This window comes from Tachysurus fulvidraco, chromosome 4 (genome assembly GCF_022655615.1).
Source record: "Tachysurus fulvidraco isolate hzauxx_2018 chromosome 4, HZAU_PFXX_2.0, whole genome shotgun sequence".
NCBI lineage: Eukaryota > Metazoa > Chordata > Actinopteri > Siluriformes > Bagridae > Tachysurus > Tachysurus fulvidraco.
The window spans coordinates 27,241,504-27,259,002 of NC_062521.1; the positions used below are offsets into that span (position 1 = coordinate 27,241,504).

The window sequence follows — 17,499 nt, forward strand, 5'->3', positions numbered from 1 at the left end:
AGCACATATGAATGTCTACTCTGCTCGTACGGCTGAACCGCGATCATAGCTCAACCAGAATTGACTTATGCTTAAGGTGCTCTCTTTCAAATTTGATGAACAGATTCCCAGCCAGTTGGCGAATTTGCAAAGCAAACACGAAGCACATATGAGTGTCTAACTGTGCTCATATGGCTGAACCGCGATCATAGCTCAATCAGAGCAAAAAAGGGGTCAAATCGATAACAGGGTAAACAGCCGCAAGACCTACGGACAGCCATGGCCGCCTTCGGAACTCGTGGACCAGAGCGGCGTGGAGTTGAGCAAATCGCTGCCGCAGAAGGAAAAGATAAACCGGGTCAAGTACAAAACAGACATAGATTGAGTAGAACCATTAAAAGTGCCGGCCACCTCTGCCGAAGGGGTACCTGCCCTTGTAACGAAGGCATTGGTGGTTCAGTGGTAGAATTCTCGCCTGCCACGCGGGAAGCCCGGGTTCGATTCCAGGCCAATGCACAGCCGGCTTTTGAGGCAGCTTGTTGGACGAAAGCCTTCTTCACGAAAACCTTCTTCACGCAAGCGTTGCCGATGCTGCTCAGACTAGGCTCCTTGAGGCTTCCATGCTGCTCGATTATACAAGGAAAAGGGACTCAGAAAGGAACTTGTGCATCAAATTTTTTAAACAGACTCTTAAGAGGCCGACGGACTATCCTGAGAAGAACCGTTAAAAGTGTGGTCAATCGCATTCGGCGGCGTCCTGGAGCTCTTCTTCTAGGCATTGTTGGGTCATTGCAAGAACTCTTGCTTGCCATGCTGAAGGCCTGGGATTTTATTCAGTGCAAGCTTATGGGTCGGCGTGTGTGCCATGAGCCTTCACCGGGGAAGCATCTTACAAACGTCACCAATTCTGCTCTTACGAGGCTTCTTTAGCCGTTCCACGCTGCTCGATAATACAAGGTTGCTGAGGAGTGCTCTTTTAAAGCTGATTAAAACAGTGAGTGCCAGACAAGTCTGTTGAAAATAGAAAGGACACTACATAAAGACATACAAACTTTGGCTGCAGTGGGTAACAGCACAGCTCTGCTGCACATGGGACTTTAGGGAAAAGTGCACTCTTACAAATTTTATGAACTAATCGCATGTTGATGTATTTGCAAATTAATAGCGCAGCACATCAAGGTGTAGAAACTGTCAGTGGTGCTCAAATTGACTTATGCTAAAGGTGCTCTCTTTCAAATTTGATGAACAGAATCACAGCAAGTTGGCTCATTTGCAAAGAAAGCCCGAAGCACATATGAATGTCTACTCTGCTCGTACGGCTGAACCGCGATCATAGCTCAACCAGAATTGACTTATGCTTAAGGTGCTCTCTTTCAAATTTGATGAACAGATTCCCAGCCAGTTGGCGAATTTGCAAAGCAAACACGAAGCACATATGAGTGTCTAACTGTGCTCATATGGCTGAACCGCGATCATAGCTCAATCAGAGCAAAAAAGGGGTCAAATCGATAACAGGGTAAACAGCCGCAAGACCTACGGACAGCCATGGCCGCCTTCGGAACTCGTGGACCAGAGCGGCGTGGAGTTGAGCAAATCGCTGCCGCAGAAGGAAAAGATAAACCGGGTCAAGTACAAAACAGACGTAGTTTGAGTAGAACCATTAAAAGTGCCGGCCACCTCTGCCGAAGGGGTACCTGACCTTGTAACGAAGGCATTGGTGGTTCAGTGGTAGAATTCTCGCCTGCCACGCGGGAGGCCCGGTTAGATTCCCGGCCAATGCACAGCCGGCTTTTGAGGTAGCTTGTTGGACGAAAGCCTTCTTCACGAAAACCTTCTTCACGCAAGCGTTGCCGATGCTGCTCAGACTAGTCTCCTTGAGGCTTCCATGCTGCTCGATTATACAAGGAAAAGGGACTCAGAAAGGAACTTGTGCATCAAATTTTTTAAACAGACTCTTAAGAGGCCGACGGACTATCCTGAGAAGAACTCTTAAAAGTCTGGTCAATCGCACTCGGCGGCGTCCTGGAGCTCTTCTTCTAGGCATTGTTGGGTCATTGCAAGAACTCTTGTTTGCCATGCTGAGGCCCGGGTTCGATTCCCGGCCAATGCACAGCCGGCTTTTGAGGCAGCTTGTTGGACGAAAGCCTTCTTCACGAAAACCTTCTTCACGCAAGCGTTGCCGATGCTGCTCAGACTAGGCTCCTTGAGGCTTCCATGCTGCTCGATTATACAAGGAAAAGGGACTCAGAAAGGAACTTGTGCATCAAATTTTTTAAACAGACTCTTAAGAGGCCGACGGACTATCCTGAGAAGAACCGTTAAAAGTCTGGTCAATCGCACTCGGCGGCGTCCTGGAGCTCTTCTTCTAGGCATTGTTGGGTCATTGCAAGAACTCTTGTTTGCCATGCTGAGGCCCGGGTTCGATTCCCGGCCAATGCACAGCCGGCTTTTGAGGCAGCTTGTTGTACGAAAACCTTCTTCACGCAAGCGTTGCCGATGCTGCTCAGACTAGTCTCCTTGAGGCTTCCATGCTGCTCGATTATACAAGGAAAAAGGACTCAGAATGGAACTTGTGCATCAAATTTATTAAACAGACTCTTAAGAGGCAGACGGACTATCCTGAGAAGAACCGTTAAAAGTCTGGTCAATCACACTCGGCGGCGTCCTGGAGCTCTTCTTCTAGGCATTGTTGGGTCATTGCTAGAACTCTTGTTTGCCATGCTGAGGCCCGGGTTCGATTCCCGGCCAATGCACAGCCGGCTTTTGGGGCAGCTTGTTGGACGAAAGCCTTCTTCACGACAACCTTCTTCACGCAAGCGTTGCCGATGCTGCTCAGACTAGTCTCCTTGAGGCTTCCATGCTGCTCGATTATACAAGGAAAAAGGACTCAGAATGGATCTTCTGCATTAAATTTATTAAACAGACTCTTAAGAGGCAGACGGACTATCCTGAGAAGAACCGTTAAAAGTCTGGTCAATCGCACTCGGCGGCGTCCTGGAGCTCTTCTTCTTGGCATTGTTGGGTCATTGCAAGAACTCTTGCTTGCTATGCTGAAGGCCTGGGATTTTATTCAGTGCAAGCTTATGGGTCGGCATGTGTGCCAAGAGCCTTCACCGGGGAAGCATCTTACAAACGTCACCAATTCTGCTCTTACGAGGCTTCTTTAGCCGTTCCACGCTGCTCGATAATACAAGGTTGCTGAGGAGTGCTCTTTTAAAGCTGATTAAAACAGTGAGTGCCAGACAAGTCTGTTGAAAATAGAAAGGACACTACATAAAGACATACAAACTTTGGCTGCAGTGGGTAACAGCACAGCTCTGCTGCACATGGGACTTTAGGGAAAAGTGCACTCTTACAAATTTTATGAACTAATCGCATGTTGATGTATTTGCAAATTAATAGCGCAGCACATCAAGGTGCAGAAACTGTCAGTGGTGCTCAAATTGACTTATGCTAAAGGTGCTCTCTTTCAAATTTGATGAACAGAATCACAGCAAGTTGGCTCATTTGCAAAGAAAGCCCGAAGCACATATGAATGTCTACTCTGCTCATACGGCTGAACCGCGATCATAGCTCAACCAGAATTGACTTATGCTTAAGGTGCTCTCGTTCAAATTTAATGAACAGATTCCCAGCCAGTTGGCGAATTTGCAAAGCAAACACGAAGCACATATGAGTGTCTAACTGTGCTCATATGGCTGAACCGCGATCATAGCTCAATCAGAGCAAAAAAGGGGTCAAATCGATAACAGGGTAAACAGCCGCAAGACCTACGGACAGCCATGGCCGCCTTCGGAACTCGTGGACCAGAGCGGCGTGGAGTTGAGCAAATCGCTGCCGCAGAAGGAAAAGATAAACCGGGTCAAGTACAAAACAGACGTAGTTTGAGTAGAACCATTAAAAGTGCCGGCCACCTCTGCCGAAGAGGTACCTGACCTTGTAACAAAGGCATTGGTGGTTCAGTGGTAGAATTCTCGCCTGCCACGCGGGAGGCCCGGGTTCGATTCCCGGCCAATGCACAGCAGGCTTTTAAGGCAGCTTGTTGGACGAAAGCCTTCTTCACGAAAACCTTCTTCACGCAAGCGTTGCCGATACTGCTAAGACTAGGCTCCTTGAGGCTTCCTTGCTGCTCGATTATACAAGGAAAAGGGACTCAGAAAGGAACTTGTGCATCAAATTTATTAAACAGACTCTTAAGAGGCCGACGGACTATCCTGAGAAGAACCGTTAAAAGTGTGGTCAATCGCACTCGGCGGCGTCCTGGAGCTCTTCTTCTAGGCATTGTTGGGTCATTGCAAGAACTCTTGTTTGCCATGCTGAAGGCCTGGGATTTTTTTCAGTGCAAGCTTATGGGTCGGCGTGTGTGCCAAGAGCCTTTACCGGGGAAGCATCTTACAAACGTCACCAATTCTGCTCTTATGAGGCTTCTTTAGCCGTTCAACGCTGCTCGATAATACAAGGTTGCTGAGGAGTGCTCTTTTAAAGCTGATTAAAACAGTGAGTGCCAGACAAGTCTGTTGAAAATAGAAAGGACACTACATAAAGACATACAAACTTTGGCTGCAGTGGGTAACAGCACAGCTCTGCTGCACATGGGACTTTAGGGAAAAGTGCACTCTTACAAATTTTATGAACTAATCGCATGTTGATGTATTTGCAAATTAATAGCGCAGCACATCAAGGTGTAGAAACTGTCAGTGGTGCTCAAATTGACTTATGCTAAAGGTGCTCTCTTTCAAATTTGATGAACAGAATCACAGCAAGTTGGCTCATTTGCAAAGAAAGCCCGAAGCACATATGAATGTCTAACTGTGCTCATATGGCTGAACCGCGATCATAGCTCAATCAGAGCAAAAAAGGGGTCAAATCGATAACAGGGTAAACAGCCGCAAGACCTACGGACAGCCATGGCCGCCTTCGGAACTCGTGGACCAGAGCGGCGTGGAGTTGAGCAAATCGCTGCCGCAGAAGGAAAAGATAAACCGGGTCAAGTACAAAACAGACGTAGTTTGAGTAGAACCATTAAAAGTGCCGGCCACCTCTGCCGAAGAGGTACCTGACCTTGTAAAGAAGGCATTGGTGGTTCAGTGGTAGAATTCTCGCCTGCCACGCGGGAGGCCCGGGTTCGATTCCCGGCCAATGCACAGCAGGCTTTTGAGGCAGCTTGTTGGACGAAAGCCTTCTTCACGAAAACCTTCTTCACGCAAGCGTTGCCGATACTGCTAAGACTAGGCTCCTTGAGGCTTCCTTGCTGCTCGATTATACAAGGAAAAGGGACTCAGAAAGGAACTTGTGCATCAAATTTATTAAACAGACTCTTAAGAGGCCGACGGACTATCCTGAGAAGAACCGTTAAAAGTGTGGTCAATCGCACTCGGCGGCGTCCTGGAGCTCTTCTTCTTGGCATTGTTGGGTCATTGCAAGAACTCTTGTTTGCCATGCTGAAGGCCTGGGATTTTTTTCAGTGCAAGCTTATGGGTCGGCGTGTGTGCCAAGAGCCTTTACCGGGGAAGCATCTTACAAACGTCACCAATTGTGCTCTTACGAGGCTTCTTTAGCCGTTCCACGCTGCTCGATATGCCAGACAAGTCTGTTGAAAATAGAAATGACACTACATAAAGACATACAAACTTTGGCTGCAGTGGGTAACAGCGCAGCTCTGCTGCACATGGCACACGAATTTTATGAACTAATTGCATGTTGATGTATTTGCAAATTAATAGCGCAGCACATCAAGGTGTAGAAACTGTCAGTGGTGCTCAAATTGACTTATGCTAAAGGTGCTCTCTTTCGGTTCGATTCCCGGCCAATGCACAGCCGGCTTTTGAGGCAGCTTGTTGGACGAAAGCCTTCTTCACGAAAACCTTCTTCACGCAAGCGTTGCCGATGCTGCTCAGACTAGGCTCCTTGAGGCTTCCATGCTGCTCGATTATACAAGGAAAAGGGACTCAGAAAGGAACTTGTGCATCAAATTTTTTAAACAGACTCTTAAGAGGCCGACGGACTATCCTGAGAAGAACCGTTAAAAGTCTGGTCAATCGCACTCGGCGGCGTCCTGGAGCTCTTCTTCTAGGCATTGTTGGGTCATTGCAAGAACTCTTGTTTGCCATGCTGAGGCCCGGGTTCGATTCTTGGCCAATGCACAGCCGGCTTTTGAGGCAGCTTGTTGTACGAAAACCTTCTTCACGCAAGCGTTGCCGATGCTGCTCAGACTAGTCTCCTTGAGGCTTCCATGCTGCTCGATTATACAAGGAAAAAGGACTCAGAATGGAACTTGTGCATCAAATTTATTAAACAGACTCTTAAGAGGCAGACGGACTATCCTGAGAAGAACCGTTAAAAGTCTGGTCAATCACACTCGGCGGCGTCCTGGAGCTCTTCTTCTAGGCATTGTTGGGTCATTGCTAGAACTCTTGTTTGCCATGCTGAGGCCCGGGTTCGATTCCCGGCCAATGCACAGCCGGCTTTTGGGGCAGCTTGTTGGACGAAAGCCTTCTTCACGACAACCTTCTTCACGCAAGCGTTGCCGATGCTGCTCAGACTAGTCTCCTTGAGGCTTCCATGCTGCTCGATTATACAAGGAAAAAGGACTCAGAATGGATCTTCTGCATTAAATTTATTAAACAGACTCTTAAGAGGCAGACGGACTATCCTGAGAAGAACCGTTAAAAGTCTGGTAAATCGCACTCGGCGGCGTCCTGGAGCTCTTCTTCTTGGCATTGTTGGGTCATTGCAAGAACTCTTGCTTGCTATGCTGAAGGCCTGGGATTTTATTCAGTGCAAGCTTATGGGTCGGCATGTGTGCCAAGAGCCTTCACCGGGGAAGCATCTTACAAACGTCACCAATTCTGCTCTTACGAGGCTTCTTTAGCCGTTCCACGCTGCTCGATAATACAAGGTTGCTGAGGAGTGCTCTTTTAAAGCTGATTAAAACAGTGAGTGCCAGACAAGTCTGTTGAAAATAGAAAGGACACTACATAAAGACATACAAACTTTGGCTGCAGTGGGTAACAGCACAGCTCTGCTGCACATGGGACTTTAGGGAAAAGTGCACTCTTACAAATTTTATGAACTAATCGCATGTTGATGTATTTGCAAATTAATAGCGCAGCACATCAAGGTGCAGAAACTGTCAGTGGTGCTCAAATTGACTTATGCTAAAGGTGCTCTCTTTCAAATTTGATGAACAGAATCACAGCAAGTTGGCTCATTTGCAAAGAAAGCCCGAAGCACATATGAATGTCTACTCTGCTCGTACGGCTGAACCGCGATCATAGCTCAACCAGAATTGACTTATGCTTAAGGTGCTCTCTTTCAAATTTAATGAACAGATTCCCAGCCAGTTGGCGAATTTGCAAAGCAAACACGAAGCACATATGAGTGTCTAACTGTGCTCATATGGCTGAACCGCGATCATAGCTCAATCAGAGCAAAAAAGGGGTCAAATCGATAACAGGGTAAACAGCCGCAAGACCTACGGACAGCCATGGCCGCCTTCGGAACTCGTGGACCAGAGCGGCGTGGAGTTGAGCAAATCGCTGCCGCAGAAGGAAAAGATAAACCGGGTCAAGTACAAAACAGACGTAGTTTGAGTAGAACCATTAAAAGTGCCGGCCACCTCTGCCGAAGAGGTACCTGACCTTGTAACGAAGGCATTGGTGGTTCAGTGGTAGAATTCTCGCCTGCCAAGCGGGAGGCCCGGGTTCGATTCCCGGCCAATGCACAGCAGGCTTTTGAGGCAGTTTGTTGGACGAAAGCCTTCTTCACGAAAACCTTCTTCACGCAAGCGTTGCCGATACTGCTAAGACTAGGCTCCTTGAGGCTTCCTTGCTGCTCGATTATACAAGGAAAAGGGACTCAGAAAGGAACTTGTGCATCAAATTTATTAAACAGACTCTTAAGAGGCCGACGGACTATCCTGAGAAGAACCGTTAAAAGTGTGGTCAATCGCACTCGGCGGCGTCCTGGAGCTCTTCTTCTAGGCATTGTTGGGTCATTGCAAGAACTCTTGTTTGCCATGCTGAGGCCCGGGTTCGATTCCCAGCCAATGCACAGCCGGCTTTTGAGGCAGCTTGTTGGACGAAAGCCTTCTTCACGAAAACCTTCATCACGCAAGCGTTGCCGATGCTGCTCAGACTAGGCTCCTTGAGGCTTCCATGCTGCTCGATAATACAAGGAAAAGGGACTCAGAAAGGAACTTGTGCATCAAGTTTTTTAAACAGACTCTTAAGAGGCCGACGGACTATCCTGAGAAGAACCGTTAAAAGTGTGGTCAATCGCACTCGAAGGCGTACTGGAGCTCTTCTTCTAGGCATTGTTGGGTCATTGCAAGAACTCTTGCTTGCCATGCTGAAGGCCTGGGATTTTTTTCAGTGCAAGCTTATGGGTCGGCGTGTGTGCCAAGAGCCTTCACCGGGGAAGCATCTTACAAACGTCACCAATTCTGCTCTTACGAGGCTTCTTTAGCCGTTCCACGCTGCTCGATAATACAAGGTTGCTGAGGAGTGCTCTTTTAAAGCTGATTAAAACAGTGAGTGCCAGACAAGTCTGTTGAAAATAGAAAGGACACTACATAAAGACATACAAACTTTGGCTGCAGTGGGTAACAGCACAGCTCTGCTGCACATGGGACTTTAGGGAAAAGTGCACTCTTACAAATTTTATGAACTAATCGCATGTTGATGTATTTGCAAATTAATAGCGCAGCACATCAAGGTGTAGAAACTGTCAGTGGTGCTCAAATTGACTTATGCTAAAGGTGCTCTCTTTCAAATTTGATGAACAGAATCACAGCAAGTTGGCTCATTTGCAAAGAAAGCCCGAAGCACATATGAATGTCTACTCTGCTCGTACGGCTGAACCGCGATCATAGCTCAACCAGAATTGACTTATGCTTAAGGTGCTCTCTTTCAAATTTGATGAACAGATTCCCAGCCAGTTGGCGAATTTGCAAAGCAAACACGAAGCACATATGAGTGTCTAACTGTGCTCATATGGCTGAACCGCGATCATAGCTCAATCAGAGCAAAAAAGGGGTCAAATCGATAACAGGGTAAACAGCCGCAAGACCTACGGACAGCCATGGCCGCCTTCGGAACTCGTGGACCAGAGCGGCGTGGAGTTGAGCAAATCGCTGCCGCAGAAGGAAAAGATAAACCGGGTCAAGTACAAAACAGACGTAGTTTGAGTAGAACCATTAAAAGTGCCGGCCACCTCTGCCGAAGGGGTACCTGACCTTGTAACGAAGGCATTGGTGGTTCAGTGGTAGAATTCTCGCCTGCCACGCGGGAGGCCCGGGTTCGATTCCCGGCCAATGCACAGCCGGCTTTTGAGGCAGCTTGTTGGACGAAAGCCTTCTTCACGAAAACCTTCTTCACGCAAGCGTTGCCGATGCTGCTCAGACTAGTCTCCTTGAGGCTTCCATGCTGCTCGATTATACAAGGAAAAGGGACTCAGAAAGGAACTTGTGCATCAAATTTATTAAACAGACTCTTAAGAGGCCGACGGACTATCCTGAGAAGAACCGTTAAAAGTCTGGTCAATCGCACTCGGCGGCGTCCTGGAGCTCTTCTTCTAGGCATTGTTGGGTCATTGCAAGAACTCTTGTTTGCCATGCTGAGGCCCGGGTTCGATTCCCGGCCAATGCACAGCCGGCTTTTGAGGCAGCTTGTTGGACGAAAGCCTTCTTCACGAAAACCTTCTTCACGCAAGCGTTGCCGATGCTGCTCAGACTAGGCTCCTTGAGGCTTCCATGCTGCTCGATAATACAAGGAAAAGGGACTCAGAAAGGAACTTGTGCATCAAGTTTTTTAAACAGACTCTTAAGAGGCCGACGGACTATCCTGAGAAGAACCGTTAAAAGTCTGGTCAATCGCACTCGGCGGCGTCCTGGAGCTCTTCTTCTAGGCATTGTTGGGTCATTGCAAGAACTCTTGTTTGCCATGCTGAGGCCCGGGTTCGATTCCCGGCCAATGCACAGCCGGCTTTTGAGGCAGCTTGTTGGACGAAAGCCTTCTTCACGAAAACCTTCTTCACGCAAGCGTTGCCGATGCTGCTCAGACTAGGCTCCTTGAGGCTTCCATGCTGCTCGATAATACAAGGAAAAGGGACTCAGAAAGGAACTTGTGCATCAAGTTTTTTAAACAGACTCTTAAGAGGCCGACGGACTATCCTGAGAAGAACCGTTAAAAGTGTGGTCAATCGCACTCGGCGGCGTCCTGGAGCTCTTCTTCTTGGCAGTGTTGGGTCATTGCAAGAACTCTTGCTTGCCATGCTGAAGGCCTGGGATTTTATTCAGTGCAAGCTTATGGGTCGGCGTGTGTGCCAAGAGCCTTCACCGGGGAAGCATCTTACAAACGTCACCAAATCTGCTCTTACGAGGCTTCTTTAGCCGTTCCATGCTGCTCGATAATACAAGGTTGCTGAGGAGTGCTCTTTTAAAGCTGATTAAAACAGTGAGTGCCAGACAAGTCTGTTGAAAATAGAAAGGACACTACATAAAGACATACAAACTTTGGCTGCAGTGGGTAACAGCACAGCTCTGCTGCACATGGGACTTTAGGGAAAAGTGCACTCTTACAAATTTTATGAACTAATCGCATGTTGATGTATTTGCAAATTAATAGCGCAGCACATCAAGGTGCAGAAACTGTCAGTGGTGCTCAAATTGACTTATGCTAAAGGTGCTCTCTTTCAAATTTGATGAACAGAATCACAGCAAGTTGGCTCATTTGCAAAGAAAGCCCGAAGCACATATGAATGTCTACTCTGCTCGTACTCCTGAACCGCGATCATAGCTCAACCAGAATTGACTTATGCTTAAGTTGCTCTCTTTCAAATTTGATGAACAGATTCCCAGCAAGTTGGCGAATTTGCAAAGCAAACACGAAACACATATGAGTGTCTAACTGTGCTCATATGGCTGAACCGCGATCATAGCTCAATCAGAGCAAAAAAGGGGTCAAATCGATAACAGGGTAAACAGCCGCAAGACCTACGGACAGCCATGGCCGCCTTCGGAACTCGTGGACCAGAGCGGCGTGGAGTTGAGCAAATCGCTGCCGCAGAAGGAAAAGATAAACCGGGTCAAGTACAAAACAGACGTAGTTTGAGTAGAACCATTAAAAGTGCCGGCCACCTCTGCCGAAGGGGTACCTGACCTTGTAACGAAGGCATTGGTGGTTCAGTGGTAGAATTCTTGCCTGCCACGCGGGAGGCCCGGGTTTGATTCCCGGCCAATGCACAGCCGGCTTTTGAGGCAGCTTGTTGGACGAAAATCTTCTTCACGCAAGCGTTGCCGATGCTGCTCAGACTAGGCTCCTTGAGGCTTCCTTGCTGCTCGATTATACAAGGAAAAGGGACACAGAAAGGAACTTGTTCATCAAATTTTTTAAACAGACTCTTAAGAGGCCGACGGACTATCCTGAGAAGAACCGTTAAAAGTCTGGTCAATCGCACTCGGCGGCGTCCTGGAGCTCTTCTTCTAGGCATTGTTGGGTCATTGCAAGAACTCTTGTTTGCCATGCTGAGGCCCGGGTTCGATTCCCGGCCAATGCACAGCCGGCTTTTGAGGCACCTTGTTGGACGAAAGCCTTCTTCACGAAAACCTTCTTCACGCAAGCGTTGCCGATGCTGCTATGACTAGGCTCCTTGAGGCTTCCATGCTGCTCGATAATACAAGGAAAAGGGACTCAGAAAGGAACTTGTGCATCAAATTTTTTAAACAGAATCTTAAGAGGCCGACGGACTATCCTGAGAGGAACCGTTAAAAGTGTGGTCAATCGCACTCTGCGGTGTCCTGGAGCTCCTCTTCTAGGCATTGTTGGGTCATTGCAAAAACTCTTGCTTGCTATGCTGAGGCCCGGGTTCGATTCCCGGCCAATGCACAGCCGGCTTTTGAGGCAGCTTGTTGGACGAAAGCCTTCTTCACGACAACCTTCTTCACGCAAGCGTTGCCGATGCTGCTCATACTAGGCTCCTTGAGGCTTCCATGCTGCTCGATTATACAAGGAAAAGGGACTCAGAAAGGAACTTGTGCATCAAATTTTTTAAACAGACTCTTACGAGGCCGACGGACTATCCTGATTAGAACCGTTAAAAGTCTGGACAATCGCACTCGGCGGCGTCCTGGAGCTCTTCTTCTTGGCATTGTTGGGTCATTGCAAGAACTCTTGCTTGCCATGCTGAGGCCCGAGTTCGATTCCCGGCCAATGCACAGCCGGCTTTTGAGGCAGCTTGTTGGACCAAAGCCTTCTTCACGAAAACCTTCTTCACGCAAGCGTTGCCGATGCTGCTCAGACTAGGCTCCTTGAGGCTTCCATGTTGCTCGATTATACAAGGAAAATGGACTCAGAAAGGAACTTGTGCATCAAATTTATTAAACAGACTTTTAAGAGGCCGACGGACTATCCTGAGAAGAACCGTTAAAAGTCTGGTCAATTGCACTCGGCGGCGTCCTGGAGCTCTTCTTCTTGGAATTGTTGGGTCATTGCAAGAACTCTTGCTTGCCATGCTGAAGGCCTGGGATTTTATTCAGTGCAAGCTTATGGGTCGGCGTGTGTGCCAAGAGCCTTCACCGGGGAAGCATCTTACAAACGTCACCAATTCTGCTCTTACGAGGCTTCTTTAGCCGTTTCACGCTGCTCGATACTACAAGGATGCTGAGGAGTGCTCTTTTAAAGCTGATTAAAACAGTGAGTGCCAGACAATTCTGTTGAAAATAGAAAGGACACTACATAAAGACATACAAACTTTGGCTGCAGTGGGTAACAGCGCAGCTCTGCTGCACATGGGACTTTAGGGAAAAGTGCACTCTTACGAATTTTATGAACTTATCGCATGTTGATGTATTTGCAAAATAATAGCGCAGCACATCAAGGTGTAGAAACTGTCAGTGGTGCTCAAATTGACTTATGCTAAAGGTGCTCTCTTTCAAATTTGATGAACAGAATCACAGCAAGTTGGCTCATTTGCAAAGAAAGCCCGAAGCACATATGAATGTCTACTCTGCTCGTACGGCTGAACCGCGATCATAGCTCAACCAGAATTGACTTATGCTTAAGGTGCTCTCTTTCAAATTTGATGAACAGATTCCCAGCAAGTTGGGGAGTTTGCAAAGAAAACACGAAGCACATATGAGTGTCTAACTGTGCTCATATGGCTGAACCGCGATCATAGCTCAATCAGAGCAAAAAAGGGGTCAAATCGATAACAGGGTAAACAGCCGCAAGACCTACGGACAGCCATGGCCGCCTTCGGAACTCGTGGACCAGAGCGGCGTGGAGTTGAGCAAATCGCTGCCGCAGAAGGAAAAGATAAACCGGGTCAAGTACAAAACAGACGTAGTTTGAGTAGAACCATTAAAAGTGCTGGCCACCTCTGCCGAAGGGGTACCTGACCTTGTAACGAAGGCATTGGTGGTTCAGTGGTAGAATTCTTGCCTGCCACGCGGGAGGCCCGGGTTCGATTCCCGGCCAATGCACAGCCGGCTTTTGAGGCAGCTTGTTGGACGAAAGCCTTCTTCACGAAAACCTTCTTCACGCAAGCGTTGCCGATGCTGCTCAGACTAGGCTCCTTAAGGCTTCCTTGCTGCTCGATTATACAAGGAAAAGGGACTCAGAAAGGAACTTGTGCATTAAATTTATTAAACAGACTCTTAAGAGGCCGACGGACTATCCTGAGAAGAACCGTTAAAAGTCTGGTCAATCGCACTCGGCGGCGTCCTGGAGCTCTTCTTCTAGGCATTGTTGGGTCATTGCAAGAACTCTTGTTTGCCATGCTGAGGCCCGGGTTCGATTCCCGGCCAATGCACAGCCGGCTTTTGAGGCAGCTTGTTGGACGAAAGCCTTCTTCACGAAAACCTTCTTCACGCAAGCGTTGCCGATGCTGCTCAGACTAGGCTCCTTGAGGCTTCCATGCTGCTCGATTATACAAGGAAAAGGGACTCAGAAAGGAACTTGTGCATCAAATTTATTAAACAGACTCTTAAGAGGCCGACGGACTATCCTGAGAAGAACCCTTAAAAGTATGGTCAATCGCACTCGGCGGCGTCCTGGAGCTCTTCTTCTTGGCATTGTTGGGTCATTGCAAGAACTCTTGCTTGCCATGCTGAAGGCCTGGGATTTTATTCAGTGCAAGCTTATGGGTCGGCGTGTGTGCCAAGAGCCTTCACCGGGAAAGCATCTTACAAACGTCACCAATTCTGCTCTTACGAGGCTTCTTTAGCCGTTCCACGCTGCTCGATAATACAAGGTTGCTGAGGAGTGCTCTTTTAAAGCTGATTAAAACAGTGAGTGCCAGACAAGTCTGTTGAAAATAGAAAGGACACTAAATAAAGACATACAAACTTTGGCTGAAGTGGGTAACAGCACAGCTCTGCTGCACATGGGACTTTAGGGAAAAGTGCACTCTTACAAATTTTATGAACTAATCGCATGTTGATGTATTTGCAAATTAATAGCGCAGCACATCAAGGTGTAGAAACTGTCAGTGGTGCTCAAATTGACTTATGCTAAAGGTGCTCTCTTTCAAATTTGATGAACAGATTCACAGCAAGTTGGCTCATTTGCAAAGAAAGCCCGAAGCACATATGAATGTCTACTCTGCTCGTACGGCTGAACCGCGATCATAGCTCAACCAGAATTGACTTATGCTTAAGGTGCTCTCTTTCAAATTTGATGAACAGATTCCCAGCAAGTTGGCGAATTTGCAAAGAAAACACGAAGCACATATGAGTGCCTAACTGTGCTCATATGGCTGAACCGCGATCATAGCTCAATCAGAGCAAAAAAGGGGTCAAATCGATAACAGGGTAAACAGCCGCAAGACCTACGGACAGCCATGGCCGCCTTCGGAACTCGTGGACCAGAGCGGCGTGGAGTTGAGCAAATCGCTGCCGCAGAAGGAAAAGATAAACCGGGTCAAGTACAAAACAGACGTAGTTTGAGTAGAACCATTAAAAGTGCCGGCCACCTCTGCCGAAGGGGTACCTGACCTTGTAACGAAGGCATTGGTGGTTCAGTGGTAGAATTCTTGCCTGCCACGCGGGAGGCCCGGGTTTGATTCCCGGCCAATGCACAGCCGGCTTTTGAGGCAGCTTGTTGGACGAAAATCTTCTTCACGCAAGCGTTGCCGATGCTGCTCAGACTAGGCTCCTTGAGGCTTCCTTGCTGCTCGATTATACAAGGAAAAGGGACACAGAAAGGAACTTGTTCATCAAATTTTTTAAACAGACTCTTAAGAGGCCGACGGACTATCCTGAGAAGAACCGTTAAAAGTCTGGTCAATCGCACTCGGCGGCGTCCTGGAGCTCTTCTTCTAGGCATTGTTGGGTCATTGCAAGAACTCTTGTTTGCCATGCTGAGGCCCGGGTTCGATTCCCGGCCAATGCACAGCCGGCTTTTGAGGCACCTTGTTGGACGAAAGCCTTCTTCACGAAAACCTTCTTCACGCAAGCGTTGCCGATGCTGCTATGACTAGGCTCCTTGAGGCTTCCATGCTGCTCGATAATACAAGGAAAAGGGACTCAGAAAGGAACTTGTGCATCAATTTTTTTAAACAGAATCTTAAGAGGCCGACGGACTATCCTGAGAGGAACCGTTAAAAGTGTGGTCAATCGCACTCTGCGGTGTCCTGGAGCTCCTCTTCTAGGCATTGTTGGGTCATTGCAAAAACTCTTGCTTGCTATGCTGAGGCCCGGGTTCGATTCCCGGCCAATGCACAGCTGGCTTTTGAGGCAGCTTGTTGGACGAAAGCCTTCTTCACGACAACCTTCTTCACGCAAGCGTTGCCGATGCTGCTCATACTAGGCTCCTTGAGGCTTCCATGCTGCTCGATTATACAAGGAAAAGGGACTCAGAAAGGAACTTGTGCATCAAATTTTTTAAACAGACTCTTACGAGGCCGACGGACTATCCTGAGAAGAACCGTTAAAAGTCTGGACAATCGCACTCGGCGGCGTCCTGGAGCTCTTCTTCTTGGCATTGTTGGGTCATTGCAAGAACTCTTGCTTGCCATGCTGAGGCCCGAGTTCGATTCCCGGCCAATGCACAGCCGGCTTTTGAGGCAGCTTGTTGGACCAAAGCCTTCTTCACGAAAACCTTCTTCACGCAAGCGTTGCCGATGCTGCTCAGACTAGGCTCCTTGAGGCTTCCATGTTGCTCGATTATACAAGGAAAATGGACTCAGAAAGGAACTTGTGCATCAAATTTATTAAACAGACTTTTAAGAGGCCGACGGACTATCCTGAGAAGAACCGTTAAAAGTCTGGTCAATCGCACTCGGCGGCGTCCTGGAGCTCTTCTTCTTGGAATTGTTGGGTCATTGCAAGAACTCTTGCTTGCCATGCTGAAGGCCTGGGATTTTATTCAGTGCAAGCTTATGGGTCGGCGTGTGTGCCAAGAGCCTTCACCGGGGAAGCATCTTACAAACGTCACCAATTCTGCTCTTACGAGGCTTCTTTAGCCGTTTCACGCTGCTCGATACTACAAGGATGCTGAGGAGTGCTCTTTTAAAGCTGATTAAAACAGTGAGTGCCAGACAATTCTGTTGAAAATAGAAAGGACACTACATAAAGACATACAAACTTTGGCTGCAGTGGGTAACAGCGCAGCTCTGCTGCACATGGGACTTTAGGGAAAAGTGCACTCTTACAAATTTTATGAACTTATTGCATGTTGATGTATTTGCAAAATAATAGCGCAGCACATCAAGGTGTAGAAACTGTCAGTGGTGCTCAAATTGACTTATGCTAAAGGTGCTCTCTTTCAAATTTGATGAACAGAATCACAGCAAGTTGGCTCATTTGCAAAGAAAGCCCGAAGCACATATGAATGTCTACTCTGCTCGTACGGCTGAACCGCGATCATAGCTCAACCAGAATTGACTTATGCTTAAGGTGCTCTCTTTCAAATTTGATGAACAGATTCCCAGCAAGTTGGCGAATTTGCAAAGAAAACACGAAGCACATATGAGTGTCTAACTGTGCTCATATGGCTGAACCGTGATCATAGCTCAATCAGAGCAAAAAAGGGGTCAAATCGATAACAGGGTAAACAGCCGCAAGACCTACGGACAGCCATGGCCGCCTTCCGAACTCGTGGACCAGAGCGCCGTGGAGTTGAGCAAATCGCTGCCGCAGAAGGAAAAGATAAACCGGGTCAAGTACAAAACAGACGTAGTTTGAGTAGAACCATTAAAAGTGCTGGCCACCTCTGCCGAAGGGGTACCTGACCTTGTAACGAAGGCATTGGTGGTTCAGTGGTAGAATTCTTGCCTGCCACGCGGGAGGCCCGGGTTTGATTCCCGGCCAATGCACAGCCAGCTTTTGAGGCAGCTTGTTGGACGAAAGCCTTCTTCACGAAAACCTTCTTCACGCAAGCGTTGCCGATGCTGCTCAGACTAGGCTCCTTGAGGCTTCCATGCTGCTCGATTATACAAGGAAAAGGGACTCAGAAAGGAACTTGTGCATCAAATTTATTAAACAGACTTGTAAGAGGCCGACGGACTATCCTGAGAAGAACC

The 17,499-nt window shown here is 47.9% G+C and overlaps 10 non-coding genes across 10 annotated transcripts; all 10 read left to right on the forward strand.

Moving 5' to 3' along the window:
• The first annotated feature begins 424 nt into the window (after positions 1-424).
• On the forward strand, positions 425-495 carry trnag-gcc. Its single transcript has one exon. It is a non-coding gene; the product is annotated as a tRNA-Gly (tRNA).
• A 1,195-nt stretch (positions 496-1,690) lies between these two features.
• trnag-gcc lies at positions 1,691-1,760 on the forward strand. The gene has a single exon. It is a non-coding gene; the product is annotated as a tRNA-Gly (tRNA).
• A 2,167-nt stretch (positions 1,761-3,927) lies between these two features.
• Positions 3,928-3,998, forward strand: trnag-gcc. Its single transcript has one exon. It is a non-coding gene; the product is annotated as a tRNA-Gly (tRNA).
• Positions 3,999-5,052: 1,054 nt separating this feature from the next.
• Positions 5,053-5,123, forward strand: trnag-gcc. Its single transcript has one exon. It is a non-coding gene; the product is annotated as a tRNA-Gly (tRNA).
• A 2,508-nt stretch (positions 5,124-7,631) lies between these two features.
• On the forward strand, positions 7,632-7,702 carry trnag-gcc. The gene has a single exon. It is a non-coding gene; the product is annotated as a tRNA-Gly (tRNA).
• A 1,524-nt stretch (positions 7,703-9,226) lies between these two features.
• On the forward strand, positions 9,227-9,297 carry trnag-gcc. The gene has a single exon. It is a non-coding gene; the product is annotated as a tRNA-Gly (tRNA).
• A 1,853-nt stretch (positions 9,298-11,150) lies between these two features.
• Positions 11,151-11,221, forward strand: trnag-gcc. The gene has a single exon. It is a non-coding gene; the product is annotated as a tRNA-Gly (tRNA).
• A 2,167-nt stretch (positions 11,222-13,388) lies between these two features.
• trnag-gcc lies at positions 13,389-13,459 on the forward strand. The gene has a single exon. It is a non-coding gene; the product is annotated as a tRNA-Gly (tRNA).
• Positions 13,460-14,983: 1,524 nt separating this feature from the next.
• On the forward strand, positions 14,984-15,054 carry trnag-gcc. Its single transcript has one exon. It is a non-coding gene; the product is annotated as a tRNA-Gly (tRNA).
• Positions 15,055-17,221: 2,167 nt separating this feature from the next.
• On the forward strand, positions 17,222-17,292 carry trnag-gcc. The gene has a single exon. It is a non-coding gene; the product is annotated as a tRNA-Gly (tRNA).
• Positions 17,293-17,499: the final 207 nt, after the last annotated feature.